This window comes from Balaenoptera musculus, chromosome 1 (assembly GCF_009873245.2).
Source record: "Balaenoptera musculus isolate JJ_BM4_2016_0621 chromosome 1, mBalMus1.pri.v3, whole genome shotgun sequence".
Lineage (NCBI taxonomy): Eukaryota > Metazoa > Chordata > Mammalia > Artiodactyla > Balaenopteridae > Balaenoptera > Balaenoptera musculus.
This window is the reverse complement of record NC_045785.1, coordinates 162,619,370-162,643,606: the sequence shown is the minus strand read 5'-3', so window position 1 is coordinate 162,643,606 and position 24,237 is coordinate 162,619,370. Positions and strand designations below refer to the sequence as shown.

General features: G+C 41.4%; 1 protein-coding gene across 4 annotated transcripts in view; it reads left to right on the top strand.

Moving 5' to 3' along the window:
* The window catches only part of CNIH3 (cornichon family AMPA receptor auxiliary protein 3), a 271,720-nt gene that overhangs the window by 10,741 nt on the left and 236,742 nt on the right, over nt 1-24,237 (top strand). For 2 of the 4 annotated variants that reach the window (XM_036852821.1, XM_036853588.1), the window contains one exon: nt 7,384-7,841. The exons of the other annotated variants lie outside the window; for them this stretch is intronic. The gene's annotated coding sequence lies outside the window, so the exon portion shown is untranslated. The remainder of the gene's footprint in view (nt 1-7,383; nt 7,842-24,237) is intronic. 4 annotated transcript variants of the gene reach the window in all.

The following is a 24,237-nucleotide window of genomic DNA, read 5'->3' as shown; positions in this document are numbered from 1 at the left end:
TTTTAAAAAATTATATAAGTTTCAGGTGTACAACAGTACAATTCAACATCTGTATACATTACAAAGTGATTCACCCCAAAAGTCCAGTTACCGTCTGTCACCATACAATTGACCCTCTTCACTCCTTTCATGCACCCCCTAGCCCACTTCCCCTTTGGTGACCACCTATCTGTTCTCTGTATCTATGAGTTTGTTTTTGATGTGTTTTATTTCTCCATTTGTGGGTTTTTTGGTTTTGTTTTTTTTATATTCTCCATATGAGTGAAATAATACAGTATTTGTCTTTTTCCTTCTGACTTATTTTACTTAGCATAAAACCCTCAGGGTTTATCCATGTTGTCACAAATGGCAACACCTCATTCTTTTTTGTGGCTGGGTAGTATTCCGTTGTATACATGTATTACATCTTTTTGATTCATTCATCCATTGATGGACACTTAGGTTGTTTCCATATTTTGCCTATTGTAAGTAATGCTGCAATGAACATAGGGGTGCATATATCTTTTAAAAATTTGAGGTATAGTTGATTTACAATATTATATTAGTTTCAGGTATACAACACAGTGATACAAAACTTTTATAGATTACACTCCTTTTATAGTTATAAAACGTTGGCTATATTCACTGTGCTATATTCCTTTGTAGCTTATTTATTTTATACACAGTAGTTTGTACCTCTTAATTCGTTAACCCTGTCTTGCCCCTCCACCTTTTCCCTCTCCACACTGGTAACCAGCGGTTTATTCTTTATATATGAGTCTGTTTCTTTTCTGTTATATTCACTAGTTTGTTTTATTTTTTAGATTCCACGTGTAAGTGATAACATACAATATTTGTCTTTCTCTGTCTGACTTATTTCACTAAGCATGATACCCTCCAGGTCTATCCATGTTGTTGCAAATGGCAAAATTTCCTTCTTTTTTATGGCTGAGTAGTATTCCATTGTGTATATCTATCTATCTATCTATCTATCTATCTATCTATCTCAATATCACATCTTCTTTATCTATTCATCTGTTGATGGACACTTAGGTTGCTGCCATACCTTGGCTATTGTGAATAATGCTGCTATGAATATTGTGGTGAAGGTGTCTTTTCAAATTAGTGTTTTTGTTCTCTTTGGATATATACCCAGAAGTGGAATTGCTGGATCATATGGTAGTTCTATTTTTAGTTTTTTGAGGAACTTCCATACCATCTTCCATAGTGGCTGCACCAATTTACATTCCCACCAAGAGTGCACAAGCGTTCCTTTTTCTCCACATCCTTGCCAGCACCTGTTATTTGTTGTCTTTTTGATTGTAGCCATTCTGACAGGTATAAGGTGATAGCTCATTGTGGTTTTGATTTGCATTTCCCTGATGATTAGTGATGTTGAGCATCTTTTCATATATCTGTTGGCCATCTGTATGTCTTCTTTGGAAAAAGGTCTATTCAGTTTGTCTGCCCATTTTTTTGGAATTGAAGTATAGTTGATTTACAATGTTGTGTTAGTTTCTGGTATACAGCAAAGTGATTCAGTTATACATACATATGTGTGTGTGTGTGTGTGTGTGTGTATACACATATATATTCTTTTTCAGATTCTTTTCCACTATGGTTTATTACAGGATATTGAATATGTTTCCTTGTGCTATACAGTAGGACCTTGTTGCTTATCTCTTTTATATATGGTAGTTTGTATCTGCTAATCCCAAACTTCTAATTTATCCCTCCCCTACAACCCTTTCCCCTTTGATAACCATAAATTTGTTTTCTATGTCTGAGTCTATTTCTGTTTGTAATAAGTTCATTTATATGATTTTCTTAGATTGCACATATAAGTGATATCATATGGCATTTGTCTGACTTACTTCACTTAGTATGATAACCTCTAGGTCCATCCATGTTGGTGCGAATGGCATTATTTTATTCTTTTCTTACAGCTGAGTAGTATTCTGTTGTATATATATACCACATCTTCTTTATCCATTCAACTGTCAGTGGACATTAAGGTTGCTTCCATGTCTTGGCTATTGTAAATAGTTTGTCTGCCCATTTTTAATTGGATGGTTTTTTTTTTTGCTATTGAGTTGTGTGAGTTCTTTATATATTTTGGATGTTAACCCATTGTTGGACATATCATTTATAAATATCTTCTCCTATTCAGTAGGTTGCCTTTTCTTTTTCTTTTTTTTTTTGATGGTTTCTTGTGCTGTGCAAAGGTTTTTTTAGTTTGATTAGCTCCAATTTGTTTATTTTTCCTTTTGTTGCCCTTGTTTGAGGAGACAGATCCAAATAAATATTGCTAAGGCTGATGTCAAAGAGCATACTGCTTGTGTTTTCTTCTAAGAATTTCATGGTATCAGGTCTTACACTGAAGTCTTCAGTCCGTTTTGAGTTAATTTTTGTGCATGGTATAAGATAGTGGTCTGGTTTCATTCTTTTGCATGTGGCTGTCCAGCTTTCCCAACACATTTATTGAAGAGACTGTCCTTTCTCCACTGTATGTTCTTTGCTACTTTGTTGTAAATTAATTGTCCTTATATGTGTGGGTTTACTTCTGGGCTCTCAATTCTGTTCCATGTATTGGATTTTTTTATGCTAATATAAATGGCATCATGTTTAAAATTTGATTTTCCTCTGCCTGTCCTAATGTTAAGACTATTGACAGGTACTTTATCATCAAAGATAAATTAAAAGTCCATATCAGAACTATTCTTTAGTCTTGAATTTAGCGTGTTTTTACAGTTTATATTTGCTTTCTACTTACAAATAATTTAACAATACAGCTGGTCTCCTTCTTTTAAAGGATCAGATTTAAATGCTTCCTTTGGAGGGATTGAGAAGTGGGTGGCTCCAGAAGGCTATTTAGGCGAGGATTGAAGGATTCTCCTGGGAAGAGCTCATCCTAAGGGAGTGGAAGCCAGGCTGGACCCACTTGACCCTGTAACAAAGCCCTGCCCCAAGGGAGGGAGATCGCGTGGTGTCTGTCACTCATGTGTCTTCTAGCCTGGGTGCTCCTGGACTCATGTCTCAGTCCTTTGGTGTGAGGAGGGAGGGCTGCAAGTGAAAAATGCACAGAACTCTTTTACTGGTAATTTCAGAAAGCACTGGGCATGCGCTGTACTGCTTTGCGACCCCTTTGATATCATATTACAAAAGGAGGACATTGTCCCTTACCTTATGACAGAACTCCTGTCTGTCGCTTTGGCACGTTATGGCAGGAGTTACCAGAGGCTTCCCCAGTGCCAGTAGGAGCAGTGGTATTAGGAATAATAGCTTACATTTTTTGAGTGCTTGTTACTTGTTACTGTGCTAGGTACTGTTCTAAGTACTTTATAAACATTAACTCATTTAATCATCACAACTACCCCATGAGGTAAATTAGATAATATTATTTGTATTTTACAAGGGTGGAAACTGAGGCACAGAGAGGCTAGATAACTTGCCTCAGGTCACACAGCTTATAAATGGTAAATCCAGGATTCAAACTCAGGCTAGCAGGCACCAGCGCCCAATCTCTTCACATTATATAGCCTCTCAGGTGGCAGCAGCGGATGGGGGCTAGAGTAGGAGAAAAGGAATAAACTGGGGATCCTTGAAGGGTGTCTGGCCAGGATCCTACTCTACTTGTTTTTTCAGCACCTGTGAGATAGCCCATGAGGGCTGTAAGCAATATCTTGGGGTGGGGGTGAGGGCTGCTTTTGAAGGGTCTAGGGGCTAAATTAGCAATTAACGTCAAGAGAAGTGAAACATAGGTGTGGTAATCATAATTGGATCTTTAGATCAGATTTACAGACTTCAAAACATGACACTGATTTGTTTCTCAATTTTATCACTTTAAACTTTCCTTGGAATAAGTGGAATCATGACTTCTGGTCTGTTCTTTCTCTGAGGTGACAGGCACATCTATATTTAGACCAATAGTCATGCTTCTGTGGTGATGGATAAGTGTGTGCCTCCAAAAATGGCCGTGCATCGAAATAATAACATGTGTTCTTTGCAAACCAATAAATCACTGACGTTGTAGATTTGATGCACACACATCAGAGGGACTTCTATACAAATTTACTCGTTAAGCAGGGAAATGAACCTTTGTGCTAGGACCACAGATAGCCACCTGGGCAAGTGTCCATGAGCTCATGTAAGCGAGCAGACTCAGATCCAGTCACATCACAAACAGAATGAACCTAGGGCTTCCCAGGCCTGAAGCAGGAGAACCATTAATTTTGATGACACTGACCACAGCCCGGAGTTTCCTTTGACCCTGTCCTTTCTCTCACCTCCCACATTTCATGTGTCACTAAGCTCTGTTGATTCTACCCTTTTTTTTTAAACTTTTTTTAAAAAAATTAATTAATTTATTTATTTTTGGCTGTGCTGGGTCTTCGTTTCTGTGCGAGGGCTTTCTCTAGTTGTGGCAAGCGGGGGCCACTCTTCATCGCGGTGCGCGGGCCTCTCACTATCGTGGCCTCTCTTGTTGCGGAGCACAGGCTCCAGACGCGCAGGCTCAGTAGTTGTGGCTCACGGGCCCAGTTGCTCCGCGGCATGTGGGATCCTCCCAGACCGGGGCTCGAACCCGTGTGCCCTGCATTGGCAGGCAGACTCTCAACCACTGCGCCACCAGGGAAGCCCTCTACCCTTTTAATAGCTTTCACATCTGTCTTCTCTTTTCCTTCTCCGCTGCCACTAGTTGGGATCCTTGACGTTTGTTCACCTGGATTGGACAGTAACCTCCTGAATGCTTTGTTCTTTTCTCTAACTAGTTGCCTTCACTGCCATCAACATTATCCTTATAAAGCATAAAACTGTCATGTCAATGGCTCCCATTGCTCAGAGGATTAAAATCTAACATCCAGAGGCTGGTCTCCAAGGCTCCTTGAGAACTGGCCCAGACCTCTCTTTCGAGGTCCCGTCTCCCTCATTTTGTCACTTGTGGCACCAACCATCCTAGGCCTCCTGGGGCTCCTGGAACCCACGGCCTGTTTTCAGATTTGGTGCCTTTGTTGTGATGTTTCTCAACAGGGTGACTTCCCTGCCACCCTTTTTCTCACCTTTGCCCTTTTGGCCAACTCTTAACTTTCCTTAGAGATTGTCTTCGTACTCACCTTGGGTAGAAGGCATGGTATGCTTCTAAAAGCAGTTCCCTCACAGTATTGCGCCGTATAAACATCTGTCTTCCCTGGTAGACTGTGGAGTCCTTGAAGGAGGATTTCATTCTTCATCTATTCCCAGTGCACCATAAATGCTTCACAGGTATTTGCTGGATGGATTCTTCCATTCATCCAACCATCCATCTTTCTTTCAGCTAATATGTATTGAGCAACTGCTACATGCAAAGCACTGTTCTAGTTGCTACAAAGGCGTGCTGAAAAAGACACAACATCCTTACTTCCATGGAGCTTATATACCAGCGAGAGAAGACAGGCAAGCAAGAAAGAAAGAAACAGGAAATAAATCAGGTGGTAGGAAGTGTAGGCAGAGAATTAAAGTAGGGTCATGTGACACAGAATGCATGGGTGTGTACTTTATGTTGGATGGCCAGAGAGGGCCTCTCTGAGGGCAGCCTGGAGGCTGAGGTCTGAATGAACTACCTTGTGAAGATCAGGGTAAAGAACATTCTAAGAAGAGGAAACGGATAATACAAAGGCCTTAGGGTAAGAGCAAGCTGACTTAGAATAAACACTGGCTACCTAAAGCCAGGGCAACAGCGGGGCACAGCGAAGAAAGTGTCTCCAGCAGGCAGAACTGAAGCGATAGGTCATAGCTGGTTTAGGAGTCAAAGATTCTTTACACCATACTATTTATTGGCAGCTACTAATAGCAAAATAAAAAGGCCCTGTTGTTCACAACTGATGCACAAAAGCCCTTAGGAATGTAGGTGCCTGCGGAATACCCCTTCCCGCTGCACTTGGAGCCAAGCTATCTGTGTCAAGGTGGCCTGTGTGAAGAAACTGCCCAGTTGTAATCCACTTGGCTTTCTCTTCTTTGGGCCTGCAGTTTGCCCAAGCCACAGTTAACATAACCAAAAGAATGTGAATACATTTATTTGCTCTGAAATGTGTCTATTTTTTAACATTTACAGTGGGAAAGGGCCCTTAATGTACCCATCCCTCATTATTTTCCAGCTTAATATTTCTTATTCCCTTCCTGTGCTGAACAAAAACGGTGCTGTATCTGAAGGTCTGTGTGCTTTTGTACAGGGTGAGCGCGTGCTCATGTACACACGTGGGGCACGGCTGAGGGTTATGTAACAAAACTGTTCCGAGTACAGTTGGCTCATACTGAAGGCAACTCCAAATCTGGCAACTCCAAATTTCATCGCAGGTAGGCTGAGCATGAACTTGAAAATCAGGAGTCATGGCTCAGGGCAGCCTGCGGGTCAGCCTTGTTCCCCAACTCAGAATGTTCCCTTGAGACCTTGGGTTTGGGTTCAAAAGACCCAAGAGAGTTCTGTTTCATAGAGAGGTGCTCCCGGCCGCAGTCATGGTGATGATACAATTTTTATCTTCCCCAGTGGGTGGGTGGCCATCATGGAGGAGATCTGGTCTGAGAAAAGTGTTCACATTCTCGTGGATATATTAACCAAGTGGCTTGGCCACCCCAAGGCCATGTCTAGACATCGTAATAGACCCCGCTATGGCACAGTGATCTATTTTTTGTGTTTTTTTTTTCCTTTTAATTATGTTTCTGGTTGTTCTTGGGAGAATTGACCATCTAGAAAACTTACTTAACTATACAGTGTAATAATTTAGGATTGAAAGGAATTTTGGGTGTCTAAACTTTTCAGACAAGGTGACTGCGGCCCAGGACAGTTAGGTGTCTTTCCCAGGGACAGACAGTGAGTTGGTGTCAGAACTAGGTCTAACAGTCTTGGGTTCCTGACTCCCATGGTGGTTTTTCTCTTCCCAGTCATACTGCCTTTAGTCACTGAAGGGAGGTAGCAAAGTGTGTTTTTTTTTTTTTTAATTAATTAATTAATTTATTTATTTTTGGCTATGTTGGGTCTTCGTTTCTGTGCGAGGGCTTTCTCTAGTTGCGGCAAATGGGGGCCACTCTTCATCGCGGTGCGCGGGCCTCTCACTATCGTGGCCTCTCTTGTTGCGGAGCACAGGCTCCAGACGCGCAGGCTCAGTAGTTGTGGCTCACGGGCCTAGTTGCTCCGCGGCATGTGGGATCTTCCCAGACCAGGGCTCGAACCCGTGTCCCCTGCATTGGCAGGCAGATTCTCAACCACTGCGCCACCAGGGAAGCCCCAAAGTGTGTTTTTTTAAGCTAGTAGTCCATATTTAAAAATTGGGAGATTACACATAAAAATCTGGATTTCTGGTTTCTCCAGAAAGACTTGAGTCCATACTCCTGCAGGACTATCGGCATTAACCGTGGCTTCTACCTTTATAGAGGCCAAAAGAATACAGCTCAAGGTGACATTATGAAGCAAATCTATTTGGCATCTGTGAGGCATTGGAAGTTGCAACTCTTGTGGAAGGATGTAATACCATGATCAGAAGAACTTTGGATACGTCTTTTCACTGTGAGGTTGTGGTATACGCTTGACAAGTTTTGGAAAGAGATTTTTATACCGACTCTACCGACTAATATTTCGTTTGTGAAGCCAGGAGCCTCCATAAAGGTTAAAAATAATTCAACCATATTGTGTTGAACTTGACTGAAGTGTCATGAACAGTGTCTGGAGTGCAGAAGAACCAGTTCTCTCTTGTTGCGATGGGTTTAGTCTGTTTACTTTCCTGGTGCCCTGTCGCTGAAACTGGGGCTGGGAGGCCTGGTGAGGAATGTTTCTTCCGGAGTTCCGACAGGCTCAGCTATTTGTCACAGCCTCCGAAGCTGCTTCGCTACAGGTAAGGAGGCTGCCCTACGGGAGGGATAATTACGGTCAGTGAGTTTGAGCTTTTAGCTTGGCCTTACTCTGCACCCAAACTCACGTCTGATTCAGGAAGTCTTCTATTTTTGTGTGTTCACATCAACGATTTCCTTACTCGCTTTATCAAAGGGAAACAGCCTTGGGTACCCGTGAGGAGATTCTGAATCCGGCCTTTTGCCTGGCTGAGTGCAGGGCTGGGAAGAAGGATTAAGTAGAGGGAGGAGTCATTGTCATTAGAATACCACACGCAGGGCCAGACCATACACAGCCGCCCCCATCTCCTCTGTGACTCACCTACACAAAGCATGATTAAACTGGAGGGGGCGGGTGGCAAGCAGGCATTGGTGAGGCAGGGGCCTGAATCCTTTCCCTTCCCAGCCTGGGGACCCCATTGATTGTTCCTTTTCCAGAGGACCTAGAAGTCTGGGGATCTCAAGGTACACCTTGACCAGTGAAGTCTGTCCTGGACTTGTGAAACGCTTGTTGTTTGAGTGGCCGAATGAGGTAGAACATGTGATGGACAGCCAGACTTTTCAGGGATATGGGAGGCTCTTTGACTTATGGGGATCCAGTGGGTCCAGGATTATCCAGGAGTCACAGTGACTGGGGTCTCCTTGAGGTAGATAAACCCAGAGCAGATTAGGGTGGAGCTTCATGGTCCCTATCCTTGGCTTTAGTCTGGAGAGCATTGCCTTTGAAACAGTTAGGCTATGGTTAGCATTATGAGAGATTCTTTCTGTTCCATCCGTCTTATATCATATGTAACAGGATAATGGAAAAAAAAAAAAAACCCCTCAGTTGCCATACCAGTGTTGGCCACATCAAAGCAACAGTTAATATACTAGTCATGGTAAATTAACATGGAGCCTGATACAAACATTGTTTTATCCATTTTTGTTTTTAAATGAAGCATTTGGCTTGTTTATTCTGTTTGAAACATCAAACATAATGCATGATCATATTTGAATATGAATACTACCTATGTTTTAATGATAACTGGGATTTTTATTATGTGTATGGCACCACAGGTGTATCATTTTAAATTATGTGTATGGCATTTAAGGTGTATAGTGACTGAAATCATTACTGTCGCTTCCTTTGGCCTATATAGGATGTACCAATTTAGCAGATGATGTCATTCAGGTCACATAAAAAGTCCCCTTAATCTGCCTGTCCAAATTCATGGAAATCCCAAGTCTTGAGAAGTATTTAAATATCAATAACATTGTCCATGAAATGTTGAATCCTTCTTTCCTTCTCCCCTCTCCTTACACCACTTCCTACCCCTTCCACAAGCTTGGCGTTGTTATTCACAGTAAAGTTCCACCAGTGACAAGCCCCAGTACGTAGTGGGTCTGAACCCTTCCCTGGACCCATGGCCAGAAATGGGATGTGGTCCAGGGAACAGCCTAGACAAGTGCCAACTGGGACACGTGGCAAGGGTTCTCCTTCCTTTTTGACACCCTTCAGCTGTGCCCTCCCAGGGAAGAGGAGCCTAGGTCATCCTCCTTGCGCAAGTCTGTGTCGTGACTGCATCAACATCCCCCTTTCTGCTGGGGTGCACGCTGGTGATTCAAGAAGGACGAGGCTTGCCATGGGTGGCACCTGGAATCCTCCAGAGTATGTTGACTCCTCTAGAGCCAGATGGGTGGAGCCAGAGAAGTGGTTGGGCCCCTGGAGGAAGAGGAGTGTAACTACCCCTGGCCGACAGCCTCAGGACTGCAATGGCAGGTGCCCTGCCTGCAGCTCTCAAGCATGGAGGGCGGATGTTTTCTAGGCCAGCAGCTCTGGACAACAGCCAGGTCAGGCCTGGTAAAGGAAGTATACGTGAGGAGATCAAATTGGGGAGACCATGATGTTCAAGGTTAGGTAGGAAGAGCTCTTGATACAGAACTGGATTTTCCCTTTTAAAACAAGGATGGCCATAGCTGAACCCTTCTCGTGTGTGTGTGTCCTCCTCTTGTGGTCACCCTTCCTCTGGTCTCCTGATTGAAGAGAGGAGAGATGGCCCTGGATTCCAAAAGTAGCCTCACAACTATAGGAGGCCCGACTCTGCCCAGCCATTTTTACCTTTCCTACCTGAAACTCACCAGCGCTTTGACAGCTTCTCTAAAGATCCAGGGGTGCCCAACTGAATGGGAATCTATGGTCGGAGAACGTAATATTTTTTTCCGCAGCTCCCTTTACTCTCTCCCTACCTAACCCTAAGTAGACAAAATATTGGGCCAAAGGGCCAAATAATCCTGTTTAGGATCTCGCCATCTCATTTCCAGCCAGGCACTTTCCCCTTCTTGTAACTTTCCAGTGTGATTTGGGGAATACTATTGCTAACTCTGACACCTGGTGGTCACTTCAAAAACTGCACTCTGGAAGGATCCAACGTCCACTTTGATCACTTTTAGTTATTTTTGTTTTTCCAGTTACAATTTCAATGTAAATAAAATGTACTTTATACATTAGTTATTATTATTAATTGAATTATTTATAAGTAAAATTCTTGCAAATGCACTCAACAGAATGCACTTGAATAGAAAATTTCTGTGAAGATATACCCGAAACTTCATGTCGTAGTCCTTAGGAAGTGAAGCTAGGTGTGGGGGGAGGAGAGACTTATTTTACTTTACACCTTCTAGTTCTCTTTGAAATTAATTTTAACAAAAAGGATGTGTTACTTTAATTGTGGCTGAAGTACCCCACTTGGGCAGGAGGTCCACAAGTCCAGGATATTCCCCTCCAGGGCTCCTACCCTCTCCCGGTTTTGTGTCCAAGGACCTGTAGTGCTTTCATGTGTTTTGAGGGCACGGAGTACGGCTGGACTCCCTCTGATCTTTTTTTTTTTAAACATCTTTATTGGAGTATAATTGCTTTACAGTGTTGTGTTAGTTTCTGCTGTATAACAAAGTGAATCAGCTGTATGTATTCATATATCCCCATATCCCCTCCCTCTTGCGTCTCCCTCCCACCCTCCCTATCCCACCCCTCTAGGTGGTCACAAAGCACCAAGCTGATCTGATATCCCCATGTGATGCAGCTGCTTCCCACTAGCTATCTATTTCACATTTGGTAGTGTATATATGCCAATGCTACTCTCTCACTTCGTCCCAGTTTACCCTTCCCCCTCCCTGTGTGCTCAAGTCCATTCTCTACGTCTGCGTCTTTATTCCTGTCCTGCCCCTGGGTTCTTCAGAACCATTTTTTTTTTTTTAGATTCCATATATATGTGTTAGCATACGGTATTTGTTTTTCCTTTCTGACTTACTTCACTCTGTATGACAGTCTCTAGGTCCATCCGCCTCACTACAAATAACTCCATTTCGTTTTTTTTTATGGCTGAGTAATATTCCATTGTATATATGTGCCACATCTTCTGTATCCATTCATCTGTTGATGGACACTTAGGTTGCTTCCATGTCCTGGCTATTGTAAACAGAGCTGCAATGAACATTGTGGTACATGACTCTTTTTGAATTATGGTTTTCTCAGGGTATATGCCCAGTGGTGGGATTGCTGGGTCGTATGGTAGTTCTATTTTTAGTTTTTTAAGGAACCTCCATACTGTTCTCCATAGTGGCTGTATCCATTTCTCCCTCTGATCTTGTTCACTGATGGTGGTGGAGGAGCCCAGCAGCTGAGTAGAAACTGGTCCTGGGGAGCCGTCTGGCCGGAGTGCTGAAGCTGAGAAAAATTCCCAGCTCCCTTGGTGGTCACAGGAGTGAAGGAAGCAGTGCTCCTGTCAGGTGTGGGCTGCCCACTTCCCAAGGTCATGCTCAGCAGTGGTTGGAGAGCCAACCATTCATTCGAGTTTCTGATGCCTCACAGGTGCGAGGCGCCAGGAGCCAAGTTTCACAAGGCGTGGTGAGGCCACTCGGGGTGTGAGGCAGAAGCTCCCCCGGCTCTAACATCAGAGAGCAGGGCTGGGGGCGGATGTGGCCTGGGGCTGGCTGGCAGGAAAGTCCGGTCTGATGAAAGCGGCTACCTTCTGACTAGCTTCTCTATGTCTCTTACTGTGCGATACCAACATTTCCTTCCATTCTTGAACAGACCTCCCACTGCTTTCCCACTACCCCCGCAAAGATAACATACTTTTATGAATGTGTTGCACGTAACCAGTTTCCAAATATGTGCTCAGGACAGCAAACCCTCCTCTTGCTTGACTGTGCCCATTCGCCCAGCTTACCAACCAGTAGCCCAGAAACACTGGGGGGCTGAGTGACCTGAGAGGAAGATGCAAGACATTCAGGGGCAGAGCTCCAAGGGAGTCTCCCAGGGCCAGGTTTGGTCTACAGGGAGGAGAGAGGTCCTGCTGTACTTGTAACGCAGTCCCTGAGGCTGGGACCAGGACACAGGAGTGGAACTCTTTTGAAGCGGCTCGCCCGGGAAAGAAAATCATAGCACCCCACTCAATTGTTGGTGTTTATATCTAGAGAACATGTTTCAGCTCCAGTGATTAACTCTTTTGGGGCGCACCTCAAGGCGCAAGACGGCATGAGTGCTCTGCCAGGATCAGTTCCGGTGTCCACCATCTTTTGGACTCCCAAAGCCAGGCACTTGACCTCCTGGTGATCCACCTCTCCTTCCTCCAGGTAGCACCCTTCTACCTTCCAGGACAATCAGGGTACCTCTCCTTTCCTCCTCCCTCTCTCCTACTGCTCAGATCAAAGCTCTCCAGCAGACACCATGTAACCTTGAGGATGGAAACCACCTGCTTGGGGAGACAGAAAAAGGCTGAGACCCTGATGACTTACGTGGAGCTGCCAAAACAGTTCGACTACTTACTTCATGTCCTCAATAAAGTAGGAGAATAATCCCCCACCTATGTGAATGACTGGGCTTTCTATTATCTGCAGCCAAACCTAATTGTCACATACACAGCGACCCTCCGTGATATCCAGGTGTTTTCTTGTTCTCATCTATACTATGGCATAGGGGCAAATAATTCTTAATGAAGAGCAGAAATAATACAAATTGAATCTCTGGTGGGGCTTTCCTCTGGTTGGACTCTGTGCACACAGTAAAATAGATCTGGTTGTGCTGTTGTTCTTAGAATTATTGATTTTAAGTCTTTCTCACAGTAGGGGTGGGGTAGAGCTGGAGTTTCAAAAGCACACATTCGTGTTTCTTAGCTTTGGTTTAAGTACGATGGAGAGCGGTGACGAAGGCTCCTAAGGACGCAGAGGAGAAAACCAGGCTGCTCTCATTTGCCTTTGTAAAATGCATGCTTGGGTAATTCCCTGGCGGTCCAGTGGTTAGGACTTGGTGCTTTCACTGCCGTGGCCCGGGTTCAATCCCTGGTCAGGGAACTAAGATCCTGCAAGCATGTTTGGAGCTTGTAAAAAGCTCTGGTACTGAGCTCAGAGAAAGCAGAGGTGAGGCCCTTGGTTCCGTTCCCCTGCACACCAGGGAGGTGAGCTTGTTAGTGTCAGATGACCCATATTTTTCTTGATCTTTGAGTCATCTCAAAAAAAAAAAAAAACAGCTTTATCAAGGTATAATTGACATACAATAACCTGCACCTATTTAAACTGGATGATTTGATAAGTTTTGCCATGTGTTTACATCTGTGAATCTGTCACTACAATCAATAGAGTGAACAGACCCACCACCTCTGAAGTTTTCTTTGTAATCCATCATGCCACCCCTGGCAACCACTGAACTACTTTCTGTCATGACAGATTAGTTCGCATTTTCTAAAGTTTTATGTAAACGGAATGGTATAGCATGTACTCTTTTTTTTTTCTGGTTTTCTGTCTTATTTCACTCGCATAATCTTTTTTAGATTCATCCATCTTTTTCATGTATCAATTTATCCCTTTTTATTGCTGAATAATATTCAGTTGTATGGATATACCACAATTTGTTTATCCATTCACCTGTTGATAGACGTTTGGATCATTTCTGGCTTTTGGCTATTAAAGCTGCTATGAACATTTGTGTACAGGTCTTTGTATTATTCTTGGATGTATAGTGAGGACTAGAATGGCTAGATCCCATGGTATGAGTATGCTTAACTTTCTTTTTTCCTAATCAAATATTCTTATTACACTTACAACTTACTTTTTTTAAAACTGAGTTTATTTATCTTTGGCTGCATTGTGTCTTTGTTGCTGTGCACGGGCTTTCTCTAGTTGCGGCAAGCGGGGGCTGCTCTTCATTGTGGTGCGTGGGCTTCTCATTGTGGTGGTTTCTCTTGTTGTGGAGCACGGGCTCTAGGCACGTGGGCTTCAGTAGTTGCAGCACACGGGCTTCAGTAGTTGCAGCACGCGGGCTCAGTAGTTGTGGTTTGGCGGGCTCTAGAGCACGGGCTCAGTAGTTGTGGCACACAGGCTTACTTGCTCCGTGGCATGTGGTAATCTTCCTGGACCAGGGATCAAACCTGTGTCCCCTGCATTGGCAGGTGGATTCTTAACCACTGCGCCACCACGAAAGTCCCTACAACTTACTTTTTTTTTTTTTCAAAGTGAGACATGGTTGTATCAACGCATTTTTTTTTCACTTTATTTATTTATTTATTTATTTATTTATGGCTGTGTTGGGTCTTCGTTTCTGCGCGAGGGCTTCCTCTAGTTGCGGCAAGTGGGGGCCACTCTTCATCGCGGTGCGCGGGCCTCTCACTATCGTGGCGACCTCTCTTGTTGCGGAGCACAGGCTCCAGACGCGCAGGCTCAGTAGTTGTGGCTCACGGGCCCATTTGCTCCGCGGCATGTGGGATCTTCCCAGACCAGGGCTCGAACCCGTGTCCCCTGCATTGGCAGGCAGATTCTCAACCACTGCACCACCAGGGAAGCCCCCTACAACTTACTTTTGATTCATTGTATATATATATATTTTATAAATTTTTATTTATTTATTTATTTATGGCTGTGTTGGGTCCCCGTTTCTGTGCTAGGGCTTTCTCTAGTTGTGGCAAGCGGGGGCCACTCTTCATCGCGGTGCGCGGGCCTCTCACCGTCGCAGCCTCTCTTGTTGTGGAGCACAAGCTCCAGATGCGCAGGCTCAGTAGTTGTGGCTCACGGGCCCAGTTGCTCCGCGGCATGTGGGATCTTCCCAAACCAGGGCTCAAACCCGTGTCCCCTGCATTGGCAGCCAGATTCTCAACCACTGCGCCACCAGGGAAGCCCTCATTGTATATTTTAAACAAAAGATATTTAATACAGATTTATCTGTGATTCATTGTATTTTTTTTTAAAAAAATATATTTATTTATTTAGTTTTGGCTGCATTAGGTCTTTTTTTGCTGCCCACGGGCTTTCTCTAGTTGCGGCAAGTGGGGGCTAGTCTTCATCGCAGTGTGCAGCCTTCTTATTGAGGTGGCTTCTCTTGTAGTGGAGCATGGGCTCTAAGCACACGGGCTTCAGTAGTTGTGACATGCGGGCTCAGTAGTTGTGGCTCACGGGCTCTAGAGAACAGGCTCAGTAGTTGTGGCGCATGGGCTTAGTTGCTCCGCGGCACGTGGGATCTTCCCGGACCAGGGCTCGAACCCATGTCCCCTGCATTGGCAGGCAGACTCTCAACCACTGTGCCACCAGGGAAGTCCCCGATTCATTGTATATTTTGAAGAGAAGACAATTTTGTGGCCAGTATGACTTTTACTTTCCTTTCTTCCAAGGGAAGATAACCATGCCAATATTCTATTAAAAAATATCCGCATACAAGGTACACCTGCTTTCCTTTTCCTACCTGTAACTTGAGATCACAGCTGAAAGGAATTTAATGAATCTGTGGACATTTGTTTCTTCACATGTATGTGCCTTCCAAAATGATCATATGTATAATTTCTTCTCTCAAGTATCATAGTGAGTTTTTAATTTTTAAAACCTATTTATCAAGATTTTAATTAACGTACCACAAAATTTACCGTTATGAAGTGTACAATTCAGTGGTTTTTAGTATATTCACAGAGTTATACAACCATCACCACAATCTAAGTTTAGAGCATTCAACCCAAAAGAAACCCTGTATGCATTAACAGTCATTCCCTGTTTCCTCCTTCCAATCTCCTCTAGTAGCTCTTGGCCACTAATAATCTACTTTCTATCTCTCTATATTTGTCTGTTCTGGACATTTCATGTAAATGGAATCATACAATATGTGGTCCTTTTTTAAATAATTAATTAATTAATTAATTAATTTTTGGCTGCATTGGGTCTTTGTTGCTGCGCGCAGGCTTTCTATAGTTGCGGCGAGCGAGGGCTACTCTTCATTGCGGTGGGCTGGCTTCTCACTGTGGTGACTTCTCTTGTTGTGGTACATGGGTTCTAGGCACACGGGCTTCAGTAGTAGTGGCACACGGGCTCAGTAGTTGTGGCACATGGGCTTAGCTGCTTTGTGGCATGTGGGATCTTCCCAGACCATAGCTCAAACCTGTGTCCCCTGCATTGGCAGGTGGATTCTTAAGCACTGCGCCACCAGGGAAGTCTGATATGTGGTCCTTTGTGACTGGCTCCTTTCACTTAGCATGATGTTTTCAAGGTTCATCCATATTGTAGAATGTATCAGTACTTCATTACTTTTTTTAAAAAATTGACTTTATTTATTTATTTTTTTAAAAAATTATTTTTTTATTTATTTAATTATTTATGGCTGTGTTGGGTCTTCGTTTCTGCGTGAGGGCTTTCTGTAGTTGCGGCAAGTGGGGGCCACTCTTCATCGCGGTGCGCGGGCCTCTCACTATCGCGGCCTCTCTTACCGCGGAGCACAGGTTCCAGATGCGCAGGCTCAGTAGTTGTAGCTCATGGGCCCAGCTGCTCCACAGCATGTGGGATCTTCCCAGACCAGGGCTCGAACCTGTGTCGCCTGCATTGGCAGGCAGATTCTCAACCACTGCACCACCAGGGAAGCCCTTGACTTTATTTTTTAAAGCTGTTTTAGGTTCACAGCAAAATTGAGAGACTTTCCTTAAACTCCCTGCCCACACACATGCGCAACCTCCCCTGTTATCAACATCCCACACCAGAATGGTACATTTTTTACGATCTATGTACCTGCATTCACACACCATTATCACTCAACCGTAGTTTACATTAGGGTTCACGCTTGGTGTTTTACATTCTCTAGGTTTGGACAAAAATATATAATGACATGTATCCATCATTATAGTATCATTCAGAATAGTTTCACTGCCCTGAAAATCATCTGTGCTATGCTTAACTTTTTATAAAGCTGCCAAACTGTTTTACAAAGTGATTGCACCATTTTACATTCCTACCAACAGTGTACGGGAGTTCCAGTTCCTCCATATCCTTTCCAACACTGGGGATGATCAATCTTTTAAGTTTTAGCCATTCTAATAGCTGTGTAGTGGGATCTCATTGTGGTTTTAATTCACATTTACCTAATGCATCATTTTGTTTTTTATTTGCTCTCTGTATATTTTCTTTGGTGAAGTATATGTTCAAATCCTTTGCCCATTAAGAAAAATTGTCGTTTGTTTTCTTGTCAACGTTTGAGAGGGTTTTTTTTTTTTTGGCTGCGCTGCACAGCTTGTGGGATCTCAGTTCCCTGATCAGGGATCAAACCTGGGCCACGGCAGTGAAAGCCCAGAATCCTAACTGCTAGGCCACCAGGGAAGTCCCGAGAGTTTTTTATATAGTGTGAATGTAAGTCCTTTATCAGCTATATGCTCTGCAAAGATTTTCTCTCACCTTTTGGGTTGTCTTCATTCTCTTAAGAGCTGAAGTTTAAAATTTTGATAAAGTCCATTTTATTAAATTTTCTTTTTATGGGTCACACTTTGGTGTCATATCTAAGTAATCTCTGCCTACTCCGATGTCACAGAATTTTTCTCCAATATTTTCTTCTAGAAGTTTTATAGTTTTAGGTTGTACATCTAAGTCTATGCTCCATCTTGAGCTAATTTTTATATATGGTGCAAGGTATGGATCAAAGTTCATTTTTTGACATATGGATAACCAATTGTTCCAGCACTGTTCTTTCTCCACTGGATTTTCTTGGCACCTTTGTCAAAAACTAGTTGTCCATGTATGTATGGATCTATTTCTGGATTCTCTATTCTGTTCCACTCATCTATTTGACTTATTTACACCAAACCACACTTGTTGACTCTTATAGCCTTTAAATAAATCTTAAAGTCAGGTAGTGTGAGTCCTCCAACTTTACTCTTTTTCAAAGTTGTTTTGGCTCTTCTAAGTTCTTTGCATTTTAATATAAATTGGAAAATCAGCTTGTCAATTTCTACAGAAAATCCCACTGAGATTTTCATTGTGATTGTATTGAATCTGTAGAACAATCTGGGAAGAATTGATGTCTTAATATTGAGTTTTCTGGTCCAAGAACAAAGTCTATTTCTCCCTCTACTTCTTAAAAAAGTTTTTCTTTAATATCTTTCATTTAATTTAATCAGTGTTGTGTAGTTTTCAGTGTACGTGTTTTGAATAATTTTTTTCAGATTTATCCCTACTGGTTCATATTTTTTGGATGCTATTGTAAAGTGATGTCTCATTGTGGTTCTAATGTGCATTTCCCAAGTTGCTGATGTTTAACATCTTTTCATTTGCTTATTTGCCACCTGTATATCCCCTTCACTGAAATATTCTTTTTTTTTTTTTTAATTAATTTTTGGCTGTGTTGGGTCTTCGTTTCTGTGCGAGGGCTTTCTCTGAGCGGGGGCCACTCTTCATCGCGGTGCGCGGGCCTCTCACTATCGCGGCCTCTCTTGTTGGGAACACAGGCTCCAGACGCGCAGGCTCAGTAGTTGTGGCTCATGGGCCTAGTTGCTCTGCGGCATGTGGGATCTTCCCAGACCAGGGCTCGAACACGTGTCGCCTGCATTAGCAGGCAGATTCTCAACCACTGCGCCACCAGGGAAGCCCCACTGAAATATTCTTAATCCATTTTCTTTTTCTTTCTGTTTTTTTTGAGGGTGAGTTTTACTTTACTTATTAAAATAATTTTTTTTTATTGCAGTACAGTTGATTTACAATGCTGTGCCAATCTCTGCTGTACAGCAAAGTGACTCAGTTATACACATATAGACATTCCTTTTTTTATATTCTTTTCCATTATGGTTTATCACAGGATATTCAACACAGTTCCCTGTGCTATACATTAGGACCTGGTTGCTTATCCATTCTAAATGTAACAGTTTGCATCTGCTAACCCCGAACTCCCAGTCCATCCTTCTCCCCCCACCCCATTTTCTAATTGTATTGTTTGCTTGTCAACTGTTTAGTTTTGAGAGTTCTTTATATCATCTTGGTACCAAGTCCTTTGTTGAATATGTTGTTTGAAAATATTTTCTCCCAGTCTGTAACAGGGTCTTTCACAGAGCAAAAATTTTTAACTTTTAAGAGGTCCAACTTATCAAGTTTGCCTTCTGTGGATCATACTTTTGATATTAAGTCTAAGCATGTCTTACCTAGTCCTAGATCTTGAAGATTTTCTCCAAAAATTTTCATAGTTTTACTCTTTCCATTTAAATCAATGATCCATTTTGAGTTAATTGAGTTAATTTTTTGTAAAAGGTGTGAGGCTTAGGTTGAAGTTCTTTTTTTTTTTTTCTTGGCCTATGGACATCCATTTGATTTCCCCTTCAACATTAGTTTTGGGCTAAGAATCTGATGTGTCTTGGTGTAGCTTTCTTCATATTTCATGTGCTGGGATTCATAGAACTTCTTTTATCTGTGGCTTTATAATTTTCATCAAATTTGGAAAAATTTCAGCCATCATTTTTCAAATTTTTTTGCGTCCCCATGTCTCCCTTGTGACAGTCCTCTGGGGATTCCCATTACATGTATATTAGGCTGCTTGAAGTTGTTGTGCAGCACACTGATGATTTCATTTCTTTAAATTCTCTTTTTTCCCCTCTCCCTGTCTCATTTTGAATAGTTTCTATTGCTATGTTTTCAAATTCACTAATTCTTTCTTCTGCAGTATCTACTTTGCCATTAATTCCATCCAACCAATTTTTTTTTTATCTTACATAATGTAGTTTTCATCTCTAGACAACCCCCCCACCAGGATTATTTAGATGTTGATTGGTAGATTGGTATTTTATTTTATTTTACTTTTTCCAGCATATTAAGGTATAATTGAAAAATTAAACTGTAAGATATTTAAAGTGTACATTGAGATGATTTGATATATATACACTTTATGAAAGGATTCCTCCCATCTAGTTAATTAATACATTGATCTCACATATTTATTTATCCTTTTTTTTTTTTTGGTGAGGACATTTCAGTTCTACTCTCTTAGCAAATTTCAATTTTCAATTATATAATACAGTGTTATCAATTATAGTCATTGTGTTATGCATTACATTAGATCCTCAGACCTTATTCATTTTATAGCTGAAAGTTTATACCCTTTTACCAACTTCTCACTACTTCTCCTACCCCACTATACCTGGTAAACCACCTTTCTACTTTCTGTTTCTATGAGCTTGACTTTTTGTTGTTGTTGTTCCACATATAAGTGATACTATGTAGTATTTGTCTTTCTCTGTATGGCTTATTTCATTGGCATAATGCTGTCAATGTCCATCCATGTTGTCACAAATGAAAGGAATTTCTTCTTTCACATGGCTGAATAATATTCCATTTTTATAGTATGTATCTTACATCTTTATCCATTCATCTGTTGATTCTGTAGGTTATTTCTATATCTTGGCTACTGTGAATAATACTACAGTGTACATGAGAGTGCAGATATCTCTTTGGTATTCTGTTTTTATTTCCTTTGGATATATACCCAGAAGTGGAATTGCTAGAACATATGGTAGTTCTATTTTTAATTTCTTGAGGAGCCCCCATACTGTTTTCAATAGTGGCTGCACCAATTTACATTCCCACCAAAAGTGCACAAGAGTTCACTTTTCTCCATGTCTTCATCAACACTTGTTATCGCTTGTCTTTTTTTTTTTTAATTTTTAAAATTTTATTTAAAAAATTTTTTGGCTGCATTGGGTTCTTTGGTTGCTCTGCACGGCTTTCTCTAGTTGTGGTGAGTGGGGGCTACTCTTCATTGCAGTGTGTAGGCTTCTCATTGCAGTGGCTTCTCTTGTTGTGGAGCACGGGGTCTAGGTGCACGGGCTTCAGTAGTTGCAGCACGTGGGCTCAGTAGTTATGGCACATGGACTTCGTTGCTCCGCGGCATGTGGGATCTTCCTGGACCAGGGCTCAAACCCATGTCCCCTGAATTGGCAGGCAGATTCTTAACCACTGTGCCACCAGGGAAGCCCATCGCTTGTCTTTATGATGAAAATCATTCTAACAGGTGTAAAGGGATATCTCATTGTAGTTTTGATTTGCATTTCCCAGATGATTAGTAATATTGAGCACCTTTTCACGTATCTGTTGGCCTTTTGTATGTATTCTTTGGAAATATGTCTATTCAGTTCCTCTGCCCATTTTTAAATTGGATATTTTATTGAATTGTGTGAGTTCTTTATGTATTTTTGATATTAACCCCTTATCAGATATAAGATTTGCAATTATTTTCTTCCATTCTGTAGGTTACCTTTTAATTTTGTTGATTGTTCCTTTTCCTGTGCAGAAACTTTTCAGTTTGATGTAGTTCCACTCGTTTATTTTTGTTTTTGCTGCTTTTGCTTTTGGTGTCAAATCCAAAAGGTCATTGCCAAGAGCGATGTCAAGGAGATTACTGCCCATGTTTTCTTCCAGGAGTTTTATGGTTTCAGGTCTTAAATTTAAGTCTTCAATTTATTTTGAGTTGATATTTGTGCATGGTGTAAGACAGTGGTCCAGTTTCATTCTTTTGTGTGTGGCTATCCAGTTTTCTGAACACCACTTATTAAAGAGCCTATTCTTTCTCCATTGTACATTCTTGGCTTCTTTGTCACAAATTAGTTGCCAAAATATGCGTGGTTTTATTTCTGGGCTTTCTGTTCTGTTCTATTGATCTATGTGTGTCTAGAAGTTTGCTAAGGATCTTTAAAAAATATCTTTCATGTGTCTACTTAAATTCTGAACATATGTACTACAACTATAATGACTATTTTTGTGTCTTTGTTTGGACACAAAACATCTGGTTCAGTTCTGGCTCAGTTTATCTTGACTGATCTTTCTTCTTTTTAAGGGTAAGGTTTTCCTATTTCTTTGTATGTCTGGTAATCTTTGATTGAATGCCAGACATTGTTAATTTTACCATTTTGAATGCTGGGTATTTTTATATTCCTATTAATATTGAAAAAAAATTTTAAAAGAATTATCAGAACTGTTACTTTTGCTTAGTTTTATTAAAAATATGTCATATAGCTTTTTTCCTTTAAGGAGGAAAAAAGGAACAAGTTTCATAAAATCAAATAAGCAATGGTAATGTGTCTTAACTTGAAAAAGTTTGGAAATCACTGGTTTACAAGTTAGAATTGAATGAAAGAACAACTGTAACAGCCACAATTGGCCATTTCATGCCAGTGGCAGCAAACAACATCAACTAGGGTAAAATAAACAACCGTGTGGAAGCCCTGATAAGTGCTTAAACAGACTGATGGACTGAGAAATCAGTATAGATATATTTTTGATATATATACATATATATTAATATATTTTATTAATATTTTGGAACTTTGTTCTTAGATGCTGTTAAGTTCATTGGAAACAGTCCTCCGTTACAAACCTGCCCCATTTTCATGAACTCCTTGTGTAGCCACTCTCAGCTCCTCCCTATTGGGCCACTCTGGTGTATCTTCCAAGATACTGGCTATTCTTGGTCATTTAGAGTCCCTCATTTCTTGTAAGAACACTCTCAAGTTTTAACAGGAGGATCTTTCACTTTCTTCCCTGAGTTTTCTCCTCTGGAAATCCTACAACTATTGGTGAACTGGGGTAAAGAAGCTCCTTCATAAGTCATTTATTTTATTAGAATTTCTTCCTTGTTTTCAGGCATCACTCTTCTTCCATCTTAGGCAGATTGCCATTCTTTTTCTTCCTCTCCTTTTTCTCTCTTTTTTTCCCCTTTTCTTTCTTTTAAAACTTTAATTATGGAAAATTTTAAGCCTTCAAAAAGATAGAGAGACTGGTATAATAGGTATTCCCACATACCAATCAATAATCATTAACTTGTGAAACTGTATTTTTCTTTTTAAAAAAAGTGTTTTCTTTTTAAAATTGAGGTATAGTTGATTTAGAAACTGTATTTTTCTAATGCTTCTGATTTGCAAACGTTAGAACTTATTTTCAAGTTACATTAGAAACCATGTGGTAGGGAATACACAACCCATTTTGTCTTGTGGGGTGTGTGTGTAGGACTCTTGGCTTTTATCCAGGTTAGGATGCATACAACATGAAGACTAAGAGTCTCCAGTGATTCCCCAAGCATCTCAAATACTCTCTCACTTTGTGTTTTATACATAGTCCTTAATTGCAGCCTGTAGCCTTTGCTCTGTGCTTTGTTTATAGTCTCTGGTTGATTTAGGTCATATCTCATATTTAATCTATGTTTACGCTCCTTGAATACAGTTCCTAAGATTTCTAAGATTTTTTCCCCTAAGTGTGTGTGTGTATATATATATACACAGACACATACCTAGAGTGTTCTTTATATAGCACAATTATGCTTAATGAATAAAAGCAAGTTAGCATAATGTAGTGACAGGTCTCTGGTAGAATCCTGGCACTGCTACTTACTAGTTGGTGTGACTTTTCCAATTGCTAAACCTCTCAGAGATTCAGTATCATCATCTGTAAACTGAATAACACCCACCTTCACGATGATTGTTAGGATTAGAAATAATGCAACTAGAGTGTTTATCACAGTGCCTGATGCATAGTAGTAACTCAATAAATGACAGCTATTATGATTATGACAGATGTAGCAGTGCTGTGGAATGGATAGCAAAGAGTATTATCCCTAATTGACTGACTAAATAGGCACCAGAGAGACTAAAATACTGACTAAAGTCACAGACAGATCCATAACCAAAGTCATAAGTGCCACTTCCTGGACTCAGAGGCTCCTGCAAACATACCAAAATCTAATTTCTTCTTATATCTTTATGGATGAATTCTATTTTGTAACAGAAACAAGACATTTCCAGCAGCTCATTTCAAGGGGATTTACTAAATTTATGGTTCCAGGCATCTAGGTTTGGGCTTTGTGCCCCAAACCATGTCCTTACATCCACAGTAATATTTGAAATGAGCATATCAGACCAGCACATCTCTGTTGTGGTGTTTTGCTGAGTTTATTTGTGGACAGACTGGTTCTCAGAATCACAGACTGTTAGTGGATTGTTTTTAAACAGACAGAGCAAAGTGCTTCAAGCTTTCACACAGAGAAAGGAATGTTGAGTCCTACTTTCTCTGTCTCTATGTCTCTCTCTGTGTTTCTGTCTCTCTGACTCTCTCTTTGTCTCTCTTTCTCTATCTCTCTGTCTCTGTCTCTCTCTCTCACAC